The 16,180-nt window shown below is 44.1% G+C and overlaps 1 protein-coding gene across 2 annotated transcripts in view; it reads right to left on the bottom strand.

The window, feature by feature from the left end:
• Nucleotides 1-9,323: 9,323 nt before the first annotated feature.
• Nucleotides 9,324-16,180, bottom strand: part of TTLL6 (tubulin tyrosine ligase like 6) — a 28,775-nt gene continuing 21,918 nt past the window's right edge. The window contains exons 13-14 of one of the 2 annotated variants that reach the window (XR_005591669.1): nucleotides 15,103-15,200; nucleotides 9,324-14,613 (exon numbers count right to left, since the gene is read on the bottom strand). The gene's annotated coding sequence lies outside the window, so the exon portion shown is untranslated. The remainder of the gene's footprint in view (nucleotides 14,614-15,102; nucleotides 15,201-16,180) is intronic. The other variant, XR_005591670.1, reaches the window with a different exon arrangement.

Raw genomic sequence — 16,180 nt, 5'->3', positions numbered from 1 at the left:
AGCCTGTCACAGACTCACAGATCGTGCCCACTCTTGGCCCGTGCGGTCCGTGGGGGGTGCCCCTTTCAGTGAGACAGCTCTTCTCCGGGGTCCACTCTCCCTCGGGGTTAGGCCCCTCCACCTCCTGGAGCCACACCTCCCTGAGCCTTAGCACGCCTGTCTCTCACTGTGGGCCCTCTCAGGGAGTCCACGCGCTCTGGACCCCCGGGGCCTCCACCCCCCGAAAGGGATTGATGCCACCCTGTTCTCTAGACCGGCGCGACTCTCAGACAGTGTAAAACAGGAGGGTTTATTGAGTGTTGAACACAGCACAGGAAACTCTCAGGGCCTCAGGCCTGGCTTCCCTCAGCCCAGCACATCCCAGTCTCCCCTGCATCCAGGTGGGCTCTGCCTGCTCCCTCTCTCCAGCCCGGAGCATCCCTGCTTCCCAGCTGGGCATCTAAGATCACTGGCCCCAAGCCCCGCCTCTGTCCATTGTCCTCAACTCCTGAGCTGGGTTCTCGGGTCATCAGGTCACCAGGTCCCTGGGGTATCCATTCTCCAGGCCATTGGCCTGGGTCCCAAGTTCCCTTGCTGATCCTCTGTAACAACAAACTCCCTCTCCCCTCACCTCATTAAATCAGTAACACTCAGGGAAACTGAGTCTCACCCCCCCTCTGCATGCAAACCATTGGAAAACATGGAAAAAAACCCAAGAAAATCCCCTACTGCGTCACACAGCCCCCCCCCTTCCCCTGCTGTCCACCACATAAGCAGAGAACAGATTTGTAAATGAAGCAAACTGGACTGACAGTAGCTTCAACTGCATTTTTCTGAATGAACAATAGCATCGCATCCTCAGCACAGATCCTCTACCCCTGGCTGGTTCTGCTGTTCACCCAAGGCTGCAATGCATTGGTGGGTGGTAGTGCCTGACCAGGGGAAATGGCCTGGCAAATTTCCATCATCTCAAAACCTAATTTTCTTCCTGATCTTGGCCCAGTCCTTGTTGCTGAGATATGCAATATTTCTGGTGTATCTAGATGGCTAGTCTATCTTCTAATAACCTCCCCGATCTCCTGCCCCAGCTGAAGCCATGATGTAGGCTGGCACCATCCTTTAAAAAAAAACTCCAGGGTATATGTGGCTGGTGTCTCATTGCACATGGTGTACAGTTGATTTAGATCAGTGGTTCTCAACCCATGGCCCACAGGTTGCTTGCAGCCCAGTTAACACACATCTGCGGCCCAGGTGACTTCCTCAGGGCCATACAGGTAGTATATCTATTGTGTGTATGTGGCCCACATAACACAGAGAGCTGCATATGCGGCCCACAATGGTAACTAGGTTGAGAACCACTGATGAAGACTCAGAGACTTTAAGACTAAAAGGGACCATCATGATCATCTAGTCTGACCGCCTGCACATTGCAGGCCACAGAACCTCACCCACTCCTGCAGTAGACGCATAACACCTCTGGCTGAGTTACTGAAGTCCTCAAATCATGATTTAAAGACTTAAAGTTACAGAGAATCCACCATTTATACCAGTTTAAACCTGCAAGTGACCCATTGCCCATGCTGCAGGGGAAGGCGCGCACGCACACACTCTCTCTCTCTCGCTCTCTCTGCCAATAGGACCCTGGAGAAAATTCCTTCCCAACCCCAAATACGGGGTAATGCTGAGTAGAGTTCTCTGCAGGTGCTGTCCCTGGATATTGTTGTCCTTGTGTCTGTGTCCCTGAAACAAGGGGAGAGTGGCCTGAGTACCTGCCCCTAACACCAAGAACTGTGATCTGCTCCCTATCCCCTGGGCTCATAGGCAGATCAACAGTTACTCACCACAATGTGAGTGTGATGTTGAATGGACCCTGGATGCTGCCAGCACTGCATGCATCTTAAGGTGGTCATGGATTTTTATCTGAAATGTATCAATTTGTGGTGAAGGACCCTTAGCTGATGCACATTCCTTTTTCGGCAGTGTTTCTCTAGCACAGGTGTTCTCAAACTGGGGGTCATGACCCCTCAAGGGTTGCAAGGTGGTTACATGGGGGTCGATGGGACTGACAGCCCTGACAGCCCCCAGTAAATTAAATTAACACACATCCCCATTTTTAATTTATATGAGGGGGGGTCACATTCAGAGGCTTGCTGTGTGAAAGGGGTCATCAATACAAAGTCTGAAAACCACTGCTCTAGCAGTTCCTCTGGGCAGGAACAATGTGACTGATGTGATGAACGGGTCATACTCATCCAAGCAGTGTGTGCATTTCTGATAGCTTGCATGTTTCCCAGGTCTGTGTGACCCAGCAATCACCCAAGAGGCCCCGGTTGGTCTTTTGTTGAGTGGTAGGGTCCAAGAGCAATGCAGGAAGAGTTCTATATTTTGAAACAGGGAGGCACAGCAGTAGCTGGGTACAATAACCTAAAGTGACCTCTGCCTTTGGAAAATCCCTGAGGCTGGACACTCAGATAGTTTCAGAGTGTGGAAGTAGCTGAGATGGACAGATAGCAGGACCAAAATATCCAGAACCCCTGACTATCGGCTGTTGCTTTAAAAATTCCCCCAATTTTAAGAACATCCAAAACTGTGCTCAGGCTCAGGCTTTCCCACAATAGTACATTAGTTCCCACAGATCCATTCATAATAAGAAGCCCTAACCCTGTTTTTTGCAGGTGGGGTGGATTGGAGAGAGCACTGACTTCTGCTAAGTAATGGGAGAAGCTCAGATATTAGGGTGATGAGAGTCATTAGCTAGACAGGAATTAGTGTATGGTGAAGCTAGATAGCTAGATTAGGATGTTTGCACTATGGTAATAAATAGTAATAGTAATAAATACTTCACAAGTCCCTGGACTGAGCGAGGACACAGCTGCATGGAAAGTGTACAAAATGTGAACAACATTTTGCAATGCAGCAAAAGGCATGGCACACCCTTTTTATTTTCCGGATCATTAGTGTGGCACGTAACAGTTGGAGAACCAGCCAGCTTGCAAAATGACTTTCACTTTCCTGAGTCCACCCTTTGGGCTTGGGATAAATAATTGATAATAATGGAAGTCACCTGCCCCATCAGAGGACAGAATCCAGCCCACATGACATTTCGTTTCCAAAGGATACCAGTAGAAACATTTACCAGTTCCTACACCACAACAATAACAGGACAATGGTTACAGCCAAAGGTAGACCTCGCTCTTGCAAGCTGCTCCTTGCATCCACGCAAAGCGGACCGCAGGGTCAGGGCTACATTTTTGCCTAAGGATGTAGGATGATCATCAGTAAACACCAGACCCTCCCAAGTACTTTAGTAGCTGCCACAAAACCCAAGTCATGTTTCCAACCTTGGAGAATTTTCACGTTGACTGGAATGTGGAGCAAGAGATTTGTATTTTATCATTCAAAAAAGAAATCTATCTGGCTAAATTTTCCCTCCATGTAACCATGGTCTAGCTGTTCTGAGACCCTTTTTCTGTTAGTAGGTATGTATGTGTCAATTGGATTGTGCCATAAGGAGGTGCGAATGTAACACCGTCAGATCCCGCTCATCAGTGGGTGGGCTCGAACCTGGGACCTCTGGAGCTAAATGCATGAGGCTCGACTACTGCATGAGCTAAAAGCCACATGGCCCTGAGCTAAAGCTGTAGAACAGACTCATTAATCTCTCTCTAAGTGGCAGAGCCGTAACAAGGATTTTTTTGTGCCCAAGACAAGGCCTGGCTCCAGGCTCTTCAGCAGCAATTCGGCGGTGGGTCCCTGAGTCCCTGTCGGAGGGAAGGACCTGCTGCCGAATTGCTGCTGCGGCTTCATTCATTCTTCATCGGCAATTTGGCGGCAGGTCCCTGAGTCTCTCTCGGAGAGAAGGACCCACCGCCGAAGAAGCGGCGGCAGTAGAGCTGCTGCCGAAGCACCGCCGATCGCGGTAGAGCTGCGCTCTCTCTGCTTTGCGCACCTGAGGCAAGTGCCTCACTCGCCTCACCCTTGTTACAGAACTGCTAAGTGGTCTCAGTGCCACTAGATGGGACAGAAAACCACACGCAGGAGGTGTGTGGGTTACACAAGCTGTAGTTTCACTGTTACGTATTTGTTCAATGTCCATCATGCGCCAGTCAGAAAATGGGCTAAGCACAGCTGGTAGGCAGATGGTACCCGATAAACAAAGCCCTTCCAATGTTACCATGGGGCACGTTTCATGTTGACCAGTCACCTACCACAAGAGGCCAAGCAAGGACTGTCATCATTTATGAAACCCTGTACCAACAAATGCCGATTGCCAGCCCTAAGTGGTTGCTGAGTGATGCTGCTACCCAGCATTAGATCATGCATTTCTGAGTCCAGCCTCCAAGCATTAAAAGCTCAGGTGGTCTGTCATCATTGGACCCATCAATGGCTCTGATCTTCCGTTTATTACTAAACCACGATTTTATTACTGCTGAGATTGTTGCTTAGTGAAGACGATTTAGAGTTGCTGGTAAATGCCTTTGTTTCCTCCTGATGGGGTTACTGTAATCCTTTATTCTCGGGATCTCTCACTCATACTGTTTCTACAGAACACAGCATCTTCAAACTGCAGTGCAGTCGTTTTCCCACTCTGTTTCTGTTTGTCAGAAGCTGGGAGTGGGGGACAGGGGATGGATCACTTGACGATTACCCATTCTGTTTATTCCTTCTAAAGCATCTGGCATTGGACACTGTGGGAAGATGGGAGACTGGGCTAGATGGACCATTGGTCTGACCCAGTAGGGCCGTTCTTATCCTCCTTATAGGCAAATGTCACAGCAGGATGGTGTCTCCTCTAACAGATCCAGTGAATTTTTGTTATGAGTTTAATGATCTTTTAAGGATGGGTTGTTTTTTTTAAAGCACCTAAACCAGTTAGGCACCAAAGTCTCACAACAACCTGGGTTGAGCACTAGCTGCATCTGGTTAAAAACAATAGTGCCTTATCACTGGTTCACAGTCATGCTGAAAGGGCATAACGAGTGGGGTCCCGCAGGGATCAATTCTGGGTCTGGATTGGTTCAATATCTTCATGAATGATTTAGATAATGGCATACAGAGTACACTTATAAAGTTTGCGGACAATACCAAGCTGGGAGGGGTTGCAAGTGCTTTGGAGGATAGGATTAAAATTCAAAATGATCTGGACAAACTGTAGAAATGGTCTGAAGTAAATAGGATGAAATTCAATAAGGACAAATGCAAAGTACTCCACTTAGGAAGGAACAATCAGTTGCACACATACAAAATAAGAAATGACTGCCTAGGGAGGAGTACTGAGGAAAAGGGTCTGGGGGTCATAGTGGATCATAAGCTAAATATGAGTCAACAGTGTAACACTGTTGCAAAAAAGGCGAACATCATCCTGGGATGTATTAGCAGGAGTGTTGTAAGCAAAACACGAGAAGTAATTCTTCCACTCTATTCTGCGCTGATTAGGTCTCAGCTGGAGTATTGTGTCCAGCTGTGGGCGCCACATTTCAGGAAAGATGTGGACAAATTGGAGAAAGTCCAGAGAAGAGCAACAAAAATGATTAAAAGTCTAGAAAACATGACCTATGAGGGAAGACTGAAAAAAATGGGTTTGTTTAGTCTGGAAAAGAGAAGACTGAGAGGGGACATGAGAACAGTTTTCAAGGACATAAAAGGTTGGTACAAGGAGGAGGGAGAAAAATTGTTCTTCTTAAGCTCTGAGGATAGGGCAAGAATCAATGGGCTTAAATTGCAGCAAGGGAGGTTTAGGTTGAACATTAGGAAAAACTTCTGTCAGGGTGGTTAAACACTGGAATAAATTGCCTAGGGAGGTTGTGGAATCTCCATCATTGGAGATTTTTAAGAGCAGGTTAGACAAACACCTGTCAGGGATGGTCTAGACAATACTTAGACCTGCCACGAGTGCAGGGGGACTGGACTAGATGACCGCTCAAGGTCCCTTCCAGGCCTATGATTCCCTAGAAATTTACATCAAGTTAGTTATCTCAATGTAAAAACACACCTATTTTTCAGTGAAAACGTAGCCAGAGTCAACTGGGAACAGGTTTAAGTTAAACCATCAGAAGCCACTCCCCGGGGAAAGAAGAAAACACCCTAGCAAAGATGTCATTTCATGTGAGTGCCCAGCTCCAGGGGGTGAGCCAAGGGCTTCCTGCCACCTGCTAACAGGTGTTAAAACTACAACTGCCTTGTTTTCACTAGGAATCTACCTCCTGTTGGTTCCACGTGTCAATCAGCCGATGGTAAGGACACACCTCTTTTCCTAGTAAAGACAAGACTTTAAACTGGTTTAAGAGCATCCACACTGAAATTTAAACCAGCTTAACTATATCAATTTAAAAAATAGTTAAGTTAAACCTGTGTAGACAAGGCCTAAACATTATTTCCTACCAAGGCAGTGTGCTCACATTAGGTATTTATATGTTATACCAGTGCAAACTTTCCCTAGTCTAGACAAGGCCTCAGAGTGTGTAGCTGATAGCATTGCTGCATATAAACATTATTGCTTACGATCACTCTTGCCCAGCTCACTTATTGGTATAATTCATCAGCTAGAAGATATTGTAAGAATGTGGCAGCTAATAAATGTCACTACAACCTACACACACACACACTTTGATGGAGTGAAAACAAAAAAAACAATAAAACTGCTCTGGTGAATGGCCAGAACCAGGCAATAGTCATACATGGCAAGACTTAAAAGCCTTTTGAGGTAGAGAAGTTTAGAGGAATTGCAGATCAAAGGGAGCAGCACAATGGAGGTTTGGTTTATCGCCGCAGGGAGCCACTTTATACAAGAGAAATCAATAAGGAGGTGGGGGCTGATTTCCAAGGCAATGGTGGGAGAACTGGGCCATTTTGGAAGATGCAGTTGGCACCTCCTCAGCCCAGAGCCCAAGCAGTGCAGGGGGAGGGATGTGGATTGCTCTCTGGGCTTTAAAAGGGCAGAGGCAGCATCCCCCTCCCCTTGTTATAAACCCCTTTTTCCTGGAAAACCCACTCTGCAGTGCCAGACTGGCCAGCCCTCCCACAACCCCAAACTTTATTGACTCAGACCTTGCAGGAGGTTCAAACTGGAAGTGGCACCAGCTTCTCCTGGCACTGGTTTTAAGGGGAGATCACTTGAAAGGGAAGCAGCACGTTTATTCCATTCCAGATTCCACAGCTGGGAAACTGACCAGTACTGACTCCCGCATGTGTGAATAGGAAGATTCTAAACCTCCTTTTCTGTTGCCAATTGTAGTGAGGCAGCTGATTCCTCTCTTCGCCCTTAGCTGAAGGGCAACCTGAAAACTTTATTTCCTTTTTGATTAACCCTCTGATCAAGTAATTTAAAGGGAAGGGATTCTGCCCAGTGACACTAATTTCATCCTGATTCATTTCACAGTGTTGTAAAAAACAATTATGTCCTCGTCCCCTTCAGAACATTAAACATTGTTCAATAACCATCAGATCTAGTGAGATGAAACTGATGCAGCTTGTTAGAGCAGAAACTTATTGAAAATGTGCTCCGCAGCCAGAGACAAGTGAATGGTGCTTTTTTTTTTTTCTCCTTTTCAATATGAGCTTGGCTGAGTCTCCTCAAGTTAAATAAAAGGGGCAGTTAACAGTCTCTGATAGTCAGGTTTTTAAAGAAACCAGTTCTCATTCTAAATGAAGCTAATTCTAGCTAAATGAAGTAGCTAGATTTTCAGCAGTACTCAGAACACACCATGGGGATCTGTTTTAGTGACTCTCATCGAGTCAAACTTTCGGTAGAGCTCAGGGCATATTTTGAAGTGCTCAGCATCCCCATGGGAGGCAGATTTTCAAGAATGCTCCATTTAGGTGCCTCAGTAAAAGCCAAGGTGCTTAGCTCCCAACACCCCCCATCATGGCCCAATTTTCAAAAGATTTCAGTGCCCAGCATATTGAATTCTCCTGAAAATCTGGCCCACCGGGCAGCTGGCAACAACAGGAGCTACTCTTTGGTGGGCATTTTAAACATCTGACCATTTTATTTAGGTGCCTAAATGGGAGGTGAGCACTTTTAAAAAACTAGCCTTTAGAGAACAGGGTGTTTAAAGTCACTCTGGTTTCTCATCAGTGATCCTGGACAACCAAGACCCAGCCAGTGATGCTGAACCAACTGAGAAAGGTTTGGCCCAGAAGCTGCGTCCCCCAGTTGCGGAGGCTGACCCAGTTCGCAGACACAGGCCTGCTTTAGCAACTGGTGACACTGGAATAGGAATATTCCAAGGAGCACTACCTTTCCGGGGCCAGAAGGTACAAATTGGCTGGTGCTCTGAATCTACCTGAATGCACCATCAAGGTAAACTGTTGTCCCTGGTATGCTCTGAGACAGGAATGGTCTGGCTAAGGCCCTAGAGAAGAAAAGATATGGGAGCTCATGTCTTGTCTAGGAGCCAGTATGTGCTGATGTCACTTCTAAGGGACAACCTTGTTTGTTAACTGATTAAATCCCATGACATGGGCATTTCAGAGCAGGACCCAAATCAAAGCAGGAGCTGATCCAAGGGATTACCTGATACTAGAAGAATCCAGAGATCCGGGTTCCATTCCTCACTCTGTTCATGACTGGTCTGACACGGAGCAAGTCACTCAGGCCCAGATCCTCAAAGTGCCTAACTTCTACTGATTTTAGCAGTAGTTAGATGCCTAAATACCTTTGAGGATCTAGGCCCAACTCTCTATCCATAAGGTGCATCGTATTGAGGTTCCCTTCCCCCATGACAGCTATTTCCTGCTCCATGATTCAGTTTCCCCACCTGTAAGACTGATAGCCATTCTTCTTTCCCTCCTTAGTGGCATAGCAAGGGCTGAGTTGTTATTGTTTACAAAGTGCTTTGCATGGAAAGTGCTTGAGAAGTGCAAAGCCCAGTCGTTTTCTTCACACAGGTTTGGTTCCAGAACTGAAGGATGAAGGATAAAAGGAAGAAATACTCTGCGCCTTGGCCTCCACTCTTGGTCCCTGTTTTATATAGCTATGTGAGCCAGACCTCCCATATTTCATACCCTCTACCGTCTCAGACGCCTGTCCCTTTGTACTCAAGTATCTTCCCAACATTTCTAAGGCCCTTGGATAACCTCAGATTTTTTTCCTCCACCATTCCTGAGGCCTGATGTCCTCTCCAGTTTCAGATATCCCTCTCTTTACCAGTCCCTGGGAGCTCATCCTAGCATCTATTATTGCACTCAAGATATTGGAAAGGATCAAGAAAGCAACTCAGTGGCCCCCTCAAGGGTTGTAATGACCCTCATCTCTACTCTCTCTTCTTGCCATAGGATGACAAACTCCATGTATGTGGGGAAGACGGGTGGGAAGAAAAGACAATTCCAGGCACAGGTATTCTACTATACATTTTTTTATACAGGAACTAGGAAAGACTCAGGGTAGCAAAATTACATTGAATCAGTCTGTATTAAAAAAATAAAAAGGTTAATGTTTTAGGTGGGCTCTGTATTGGAGGTTTTTTTCCTCGACATTCAGACTCTGTCATCTGTCTCACACACAGGCTGAACAGCTGTAACTCCACCTGCTTCAACATTTGATTGATGGCATAGACCAGATTCATCCTTGGTTTAATGCTGCTGAGGTCAGTGGAATTACAGCAGCAGTGATACATTTGTCTCAGTCTATTTAACCATAGTAGACAATTACTTACTGTTTAAATAAACACACCAAAAAAGTGAGTGAGTGTGTGTGTGTAGGTAGGGGGGTCTTTGATTTTTCAGTGCCTAAAAAATGTCCCCTCCTCATTGCATGGGAGAGCGTATTGGCTCAGAAAGGATCCCAGACTAAAATAGGAATTAAATCCAAGACAGAAAGCAAGGAATGTCAGAGAAGGTCAGGGAGTAAACCCAGATCCTCAAAGGCATTTACATGCCTAAAGTCCCAATTTGGGTTAATTCCCATTGATGTTCAATGCAGGCTTTGAGCCTTTTAAAAACATTGCTTTTAGAGGTGTATTGTTTTAAATTGCAAAATCATATAGTGCAATATACTGAGGCGGACAGGCGAGGAGGTGCAATAAGAGGCCAATTAACTTTTGTATAGATATTACATAGACAATGTAATTTTTCTGGTATTAAATAAGCTATACATTTGACATGCATGGGAATTCAGGCACTTGTGAACAAATCTGACATCCGTGAGTTTCTCTCCCACATCTGATTCACCGCCGTTGGAGAGTATAAGAGGAATTAATGCTAAAGGCTGAGAACATCCTCATTTTGTGAAGACAGCTTCCCTACTTGAGCTGCTGAAGAGCATTCACAGTTGAAAAACTTCCCCATCCTTTGGCTCAGATGCTGATGAACCTGTGTGTCTCAAGAGCAAAGTCTTAAGGACAAGGCAGGCTACGTGGGATCCTCAGACAGGGCCCTACAGAGTGCAGTGCATACTGGACCCAATCCAGCGGAGCACTTCAGCACATGCTTAATTTTAACAGCTGACTCCTGTATTTGGGGGCTTTGCTGATTTAAGACGACGGCTCACCAGTTCGACAGATTGAGCTCTTATCCCAAATCTAATGGTCATCAGGTTATGCTCTTCTCTGAGAGTTATTTCTTTCCCTACATGCATGATTTTTAAAAAAGAGGCAATTCTTGCAATCTTGAAAACATCTTAAAAGATAGTGGGGTGTGTGGGTAATTCAAGGAGTGGCGAATAAGATAGTTTTGCTTTTCATTAGGAACAGAAAAAGAAGGCAGATGTGGGTAGGCAGACCAGTTACTTAATTGGCCACATAGGCCTAAATAAGATTAATAAACTTGTCTCTAAACACAAAATAAGGGGTGGACCGTCATCAAAAATCCATATATTAACAGAGAACTAGCAGATGAAGGAAAGAGAGCCTTAGCAAGCCATCCTTTAATGAGCACAAATGGAGAAAAATGCCAAAAGCACTGCTGACCGAGCAGGTACCACCTACAAGCTTTCTCAGTATGCCATGCAGTTACAGGCTTAAAATAAAAATGCTGTGTTTTATACTACATTTTTTGCTGTGTAATCCTTTGTCCCCAAGCATCTCCCTGAACTTGCTCTTTCAACTGCAAATATTCCTTTGTCTCTGTCAGCTAGTTAAGAGAAGGACTGGTCTATTTTTGTCATTTCCCAGGTTAATTTTAGTTAGGTAATGGCAATAAGTGTTTTTGAGAGGATGTTTCAAGAGTATTTTAATGTCCAGCAATTAAACAAAGGTGCATTTATTACCTAGGCTCAGCACTACTTAGCTTTATGTCACTCCTAAAAGAATTTTTCCATTGTCCCTAAAAGCTAATCAAATGTAATTCATTGCAAAGTAGTTAAAGATGTGGCAGCCCTAAATCTATGTCTCTAATATGCCCCTATTAGTAGCTTTTATATCTTAACAGCTATCTGTTGCTAATGATCAGAGTTAGTTAAATCATTGAGAAAAAATCCACACCATTTATCTGTTGATTGATGGGGGGAAAATCACAAATAATTATCTGATAAATATTATTCAACAGCTCTCTTTAAAATGGTTTCACAGCTTGGAACATATAGTCCTGGGCTTCTGTACTGATAATGATGAATTAGAGGCTTTTGGAAAAACAAATTAAAAATTATTTCATATCCCAAATAAGAGAGGTAAATCCATAGCTAAAAGAATGACAATTGTCACAAAAACTCCTGTTTGCTGGATTGGGACCTTAAGTGCTGTTTGCAGGGGAAATCTGGAATCAAACTCGGAACTTGCCAAGGAAATGGGATTTCCAAAGATCTTGTTTTAAAAATGTATTTAATTTGTGCATTTTAAGCCCACCGCTAGTCTCTGGATGGTATGTGATGGTTAATATATATATTTTTTTCCAAAACATTCAATTTCATCTTTAACATTTAATTAGAGCCAGCTCTGCCCTGATTGTTATAATCATGTTGAAAGTCCATGCAAATTCAAGCCCCTCCCAGAGGGAAGGGCCTCAATACATATTGTTGATGCCTTTAAGGAAGAGATTGCTTTGAAGTGATGCTGTTCCTGAGCAACAGCCCAATGAACCCTAATGTAGAAGACAGGTTTCCAATTCCAAAGAAACTGCTTGTTGCAAAGATCATGGCCTAGAAGTTCCTTCTTGATTTCCTTGGAGCCTCTTTTCCTACAACTATCTCAATCTGGATCAGACCATGAACGTGTGCGAAGGAAGGGTGGCAGTGGGGGAATTAGAAGTTAAAAAAGTGATCCCCCCTTTGGACCACCTCTGAACGTTTCCAATTGTAAGAACAGAAACACTGTTTCTCAGATAGTTCAATATTCTCCCTTGAAACATTCCCTTTAATACTGTAAAAGATCAAAGATCATTAAGAGACTACATAGTCTTAAAATAGCCTTCTGTAATACCCCGCAATAAAGGAGCCTATAATCTCTAATAATATTAACTACTAAAGAAAATAACCTCTTCCTCCTGCTGGTAGAAATTCCATTACATGAGCCTAATTCAAGAAACTAAGTCTTGTTGCTGGAATTCTTGATCTTCCTCACCTCCACCCTCCCATACTATTAAATATACCCAGTTGTTCTGTCATGTCTAATACGATACTGTAAATTCTTTGAGCAGGAATCTCTCTCTTTCTGCTTGTATTCAGCTCTACCACATCTTTAGGCACTGTAAAATAATGAATAGTAATTATCATCTAGTTCTCACTTGCTCAGGCTAAGTTCCTCCCTGTTCTGGAGAAATAATCTTGTTCCTTTTATTTACACTTCTATTCCTACTGAGGAAAACGTGTGAAATAATTTGGAAATGGTTGCTATGGGCCCAATCTTGGAACATGGTGCAAAGAGATCTTAAAACTGCACCCACTGAGTGTGCAGTAGGGATTCCCTTGGCCTGCACAAATCCTCAGTTGGTATAAAGCTGAGGGGGCTGAGAATTCCCTTGGTGTGGAGCAATCCTCAGATGGTTTAAAGCTAGACTAGCTGGTTCTATGCCAGGGCCCGCGTGCCTCCCCAAGTACGGGGCAAGACCTAAATGCACTGTGCTCCAATGAACCTTACAGGTGTATAGGCTCCTTGGGGACTATTACAAGCTGATGCAACTTAGAGCAGCTCTTGGGATTTTTAAACTTGTGCTGGAGGTCACTGCAGGCCCCACTGGAGAGCACTGCAAACTCGAAGGTGGTTTAGACCAGAGGATTTAGCCCTGTGAACTTAGGGCCTAAACCTGCATTCCTTACTTGGGTAAAACTGCCAATGAAATCAACGCTTGTAGAAATCACTGCTTGAACTATAAAGCCCACTGGGAAGGGCGAGAGCCTTCTTGCAGATCTGCAGAGTGTTGTTGGCATTATATATGATAATTAATAATGAGCTGGGGGGGTATCCTTGTTCACAACTGCAAATATTTAAAAGACTTTCCATTATGAGAAGGTGATAGATCTTAGCACATCTCCAATAGACAAATGCATTTCCTACCTAGCAGTACTTATGTTGCTGATCCTTGTGTCCCATACCACATCCATATGTCCAGTCAGCCATCCATCCTCTCTGTATTACGGCTTTCAGCATGATCTGAGTAGCCATTGCTATTACGAATTTTATTATCAAACATGCATGTTCAGAAACACAACTTGAAAAAGAAGCAGCCGCGTTCAATGAATTAACTTCTTTCAGTGATTTTAGACCTTGTCCCCACTAATCAGATGGAGACTGGGCCAACGAAGGGCATTTTTATGAGGGTAGAGTACTCTCTGAGAGCATTAAAGACCTGCAACATCACGTTTGGGGGAATCTACACCTAAAAATGTAGATTGACGTAGCTACGTCGCTCAGAGTTATGAAAAGTTTTGTGCCTTGTGCGTCGTCGCGAGGTCAACCAAATCTCCAATGTAGGCGCAGCTAGATCAGTGGAAGAATACTTCTGTACACCTAGCTACCAGCCCTCAGAGAGGTGGATTAACTACATTAATGGAAAACTTCTTCTGCCAATATAGAAAGCTACTTCACATATCTTCACTACTCTGCCACAGCCTGTACCTATTGTGCTTTTTGTTTCAGCTTCCTGCCTTTGCTTTCTGTGGCCCTGAAAAGTAAAATCCCCTCTACACTACACTACTCATTTTTATTTCCTCTGAACTCTTGTTAAAAGTCAGGACTGTAACTTCACTCTACATTAGCTAAAATAAGTATGTCCTGCACATTTCAGGGTAAAATTTCAAATTATGCTGCAAGGATTCAGCTGTGCATTTCCAGCTGATATTAGGAGTTGTGCAGCTGAAATTCAGTCACGGAATTTTCCCCTTAATGGCTGATGTTCAGTTGAATAGAGCAGACATCACACTGGAATTCTTCTTACAAAATAATTTTTCACTAAACTAAAACAAGAGTTGGCAGTAAGCAGACACTGCCAAAGGGAGGAGATGTACATCAAGTTCCAGTACAACAGTTTCACATCAAGACACCCACAAACTCCTGACTTTTTTTTTTTTGAATGCAAATGTCATTGGTGACACATTGATGTTTCATGCTATGGAAGCTGTATAACTGGAGGCAATCACCAAGGAGTATATTTGAAAAGAAACAACAAAATGTTTCTGTCAGTTCCTGATGAACAGATTGTCTACAGGAGTGAGCATCTCTCAGACTTCAGGAGGCAAAACAGTGCCGCAATTCTGCTCAGGCCCTGTAAGGAAGGAAATACAACACCACACACATTGAATAGGTGGACTAAGATGCATTCATCCTAGCACTTTTCATAGAAGTTCTAACATTACGTATTATAGTGAAGTGAAGAAGGCAGCGTGAGTAGGCAGCACCCTCATTTTCAACATTCTACTTTCAGACTAGCTACAGTTCAGACCAAGAAAACAGATCAGCTTTGAGTCAGATACCACACTGCATAATGCCAGTTAGGGACCGATTCTGCCCCCCACTCTGGCCACTATTCACCTCTCCAACAGTGTACAGGGCCCAGAAAGAAGCCACAAGTGTTGGGAGAATTGCTCGGGTACAGGAGCTATATCAGGCTAATATCTGAGGCCCTATATACCCCCTCAAAGCCCTCCGAGAAAGGTGGAGTAGTGTAACACTCAGTGCTGTGAAGGATTCTGTTGCACAATCCATAGACAGCCCTGGGGAGGTTACTGTAAATTATGCTGTGGGCTATACTCACTGCTGTAGCAACCTCGAATCTGCCCTTTCTCTCTCTGGAATGTACCTTCTGTGTTCTGCCTCCCTGTCCCAGATCACTGCAGGAGTTCATTGCTATTCCTATATGCAAATTTATAACAGAAATTGACCAACGCCAACAATCACAATATTAGTAGATTACACCTATTTCATTCTGAAGGATCCCAAAGTGCTAAACATATAGTCATTAGTCACCCCACAATGAAATGCAGCAAGCTTTCTACAGTAGCAACACTATCCAATAATCTTTAGGTAGGGAAGTGAAGAAGAATTTATCCAGTTGAAACTACAGCAGGAATCTAGGAAGGCAGAATGTAATGACCCAGCATGAAAGGAGACTGGATCTAGCACCCTCTGGTGTTACAAAAAGTGTCAGGGGATTTTAATTGAGCCCATGTGTTCCAGGCTTTGGTGTTACATATTATCAAAAGATGCTGGGTAAAATTTTCAGAAGTGCCTCACAGCCAGATTTTTAGAGGTATACAGTCACTTAAAGATGTCCATAGGTGCCTAGAGGGATTTTCCTAAAGATCCTAGGTTTTTTTTAAAACCTACTAGGTGTCTGTCTGCATATTCAGGCATCTAAATTCCTTTAAAAATCTGTCCCTAAGTGAGTTAGAAGACTAATTCCAATTTTCAAAAGTGACTTTGGCACTTAAAGCTCAGATCCTCAAAGCTATTTAAACACCTAGCTCCCACTGATTTTTAAATTGATTTCAGTGGGAGTTAGGTGCCTATATACCTTCAAGGACCTGGGCCTTAGTCTTTCCATGAAATTTCAGCTCTTGAGTACCTAAGTCACCTTTTAAAATGGCACTTAGGCACTTTGAAAATTTTACCCAGTACCATTAAGCACAGAACACCTGAGCATCAAGCTGAGAGACTAATACAATGATTATTCAGAAGAAAGAATATCACTGACTGAGTCATGTGACTAACATGATTTCCTGCAGTAACCTGATCTCACATATAAAAGCTGACCAGGTCCACTTATAGAGCACAATTTCATACTGCAATTTACCCCTCACCGATCAATGTCCATTAACTGCAAAGTATTCCCT

Source organism: Mauremys reevesii, linkage group 27, assembly GCF_016161935.1.
Source record: "Mauremys reevesii isolate NIE-2019 linkage group 27, ASM1616193v1, whole genome shotgun sequence".
NCBI lineage: Eukaryota > Metazoa > Chordata > Testudines > Geoemydidae > Mauremys > Mauremys reevesii.
This window is presented reverse-complemented; position numbering and strand designations above follow the sequence as displayed.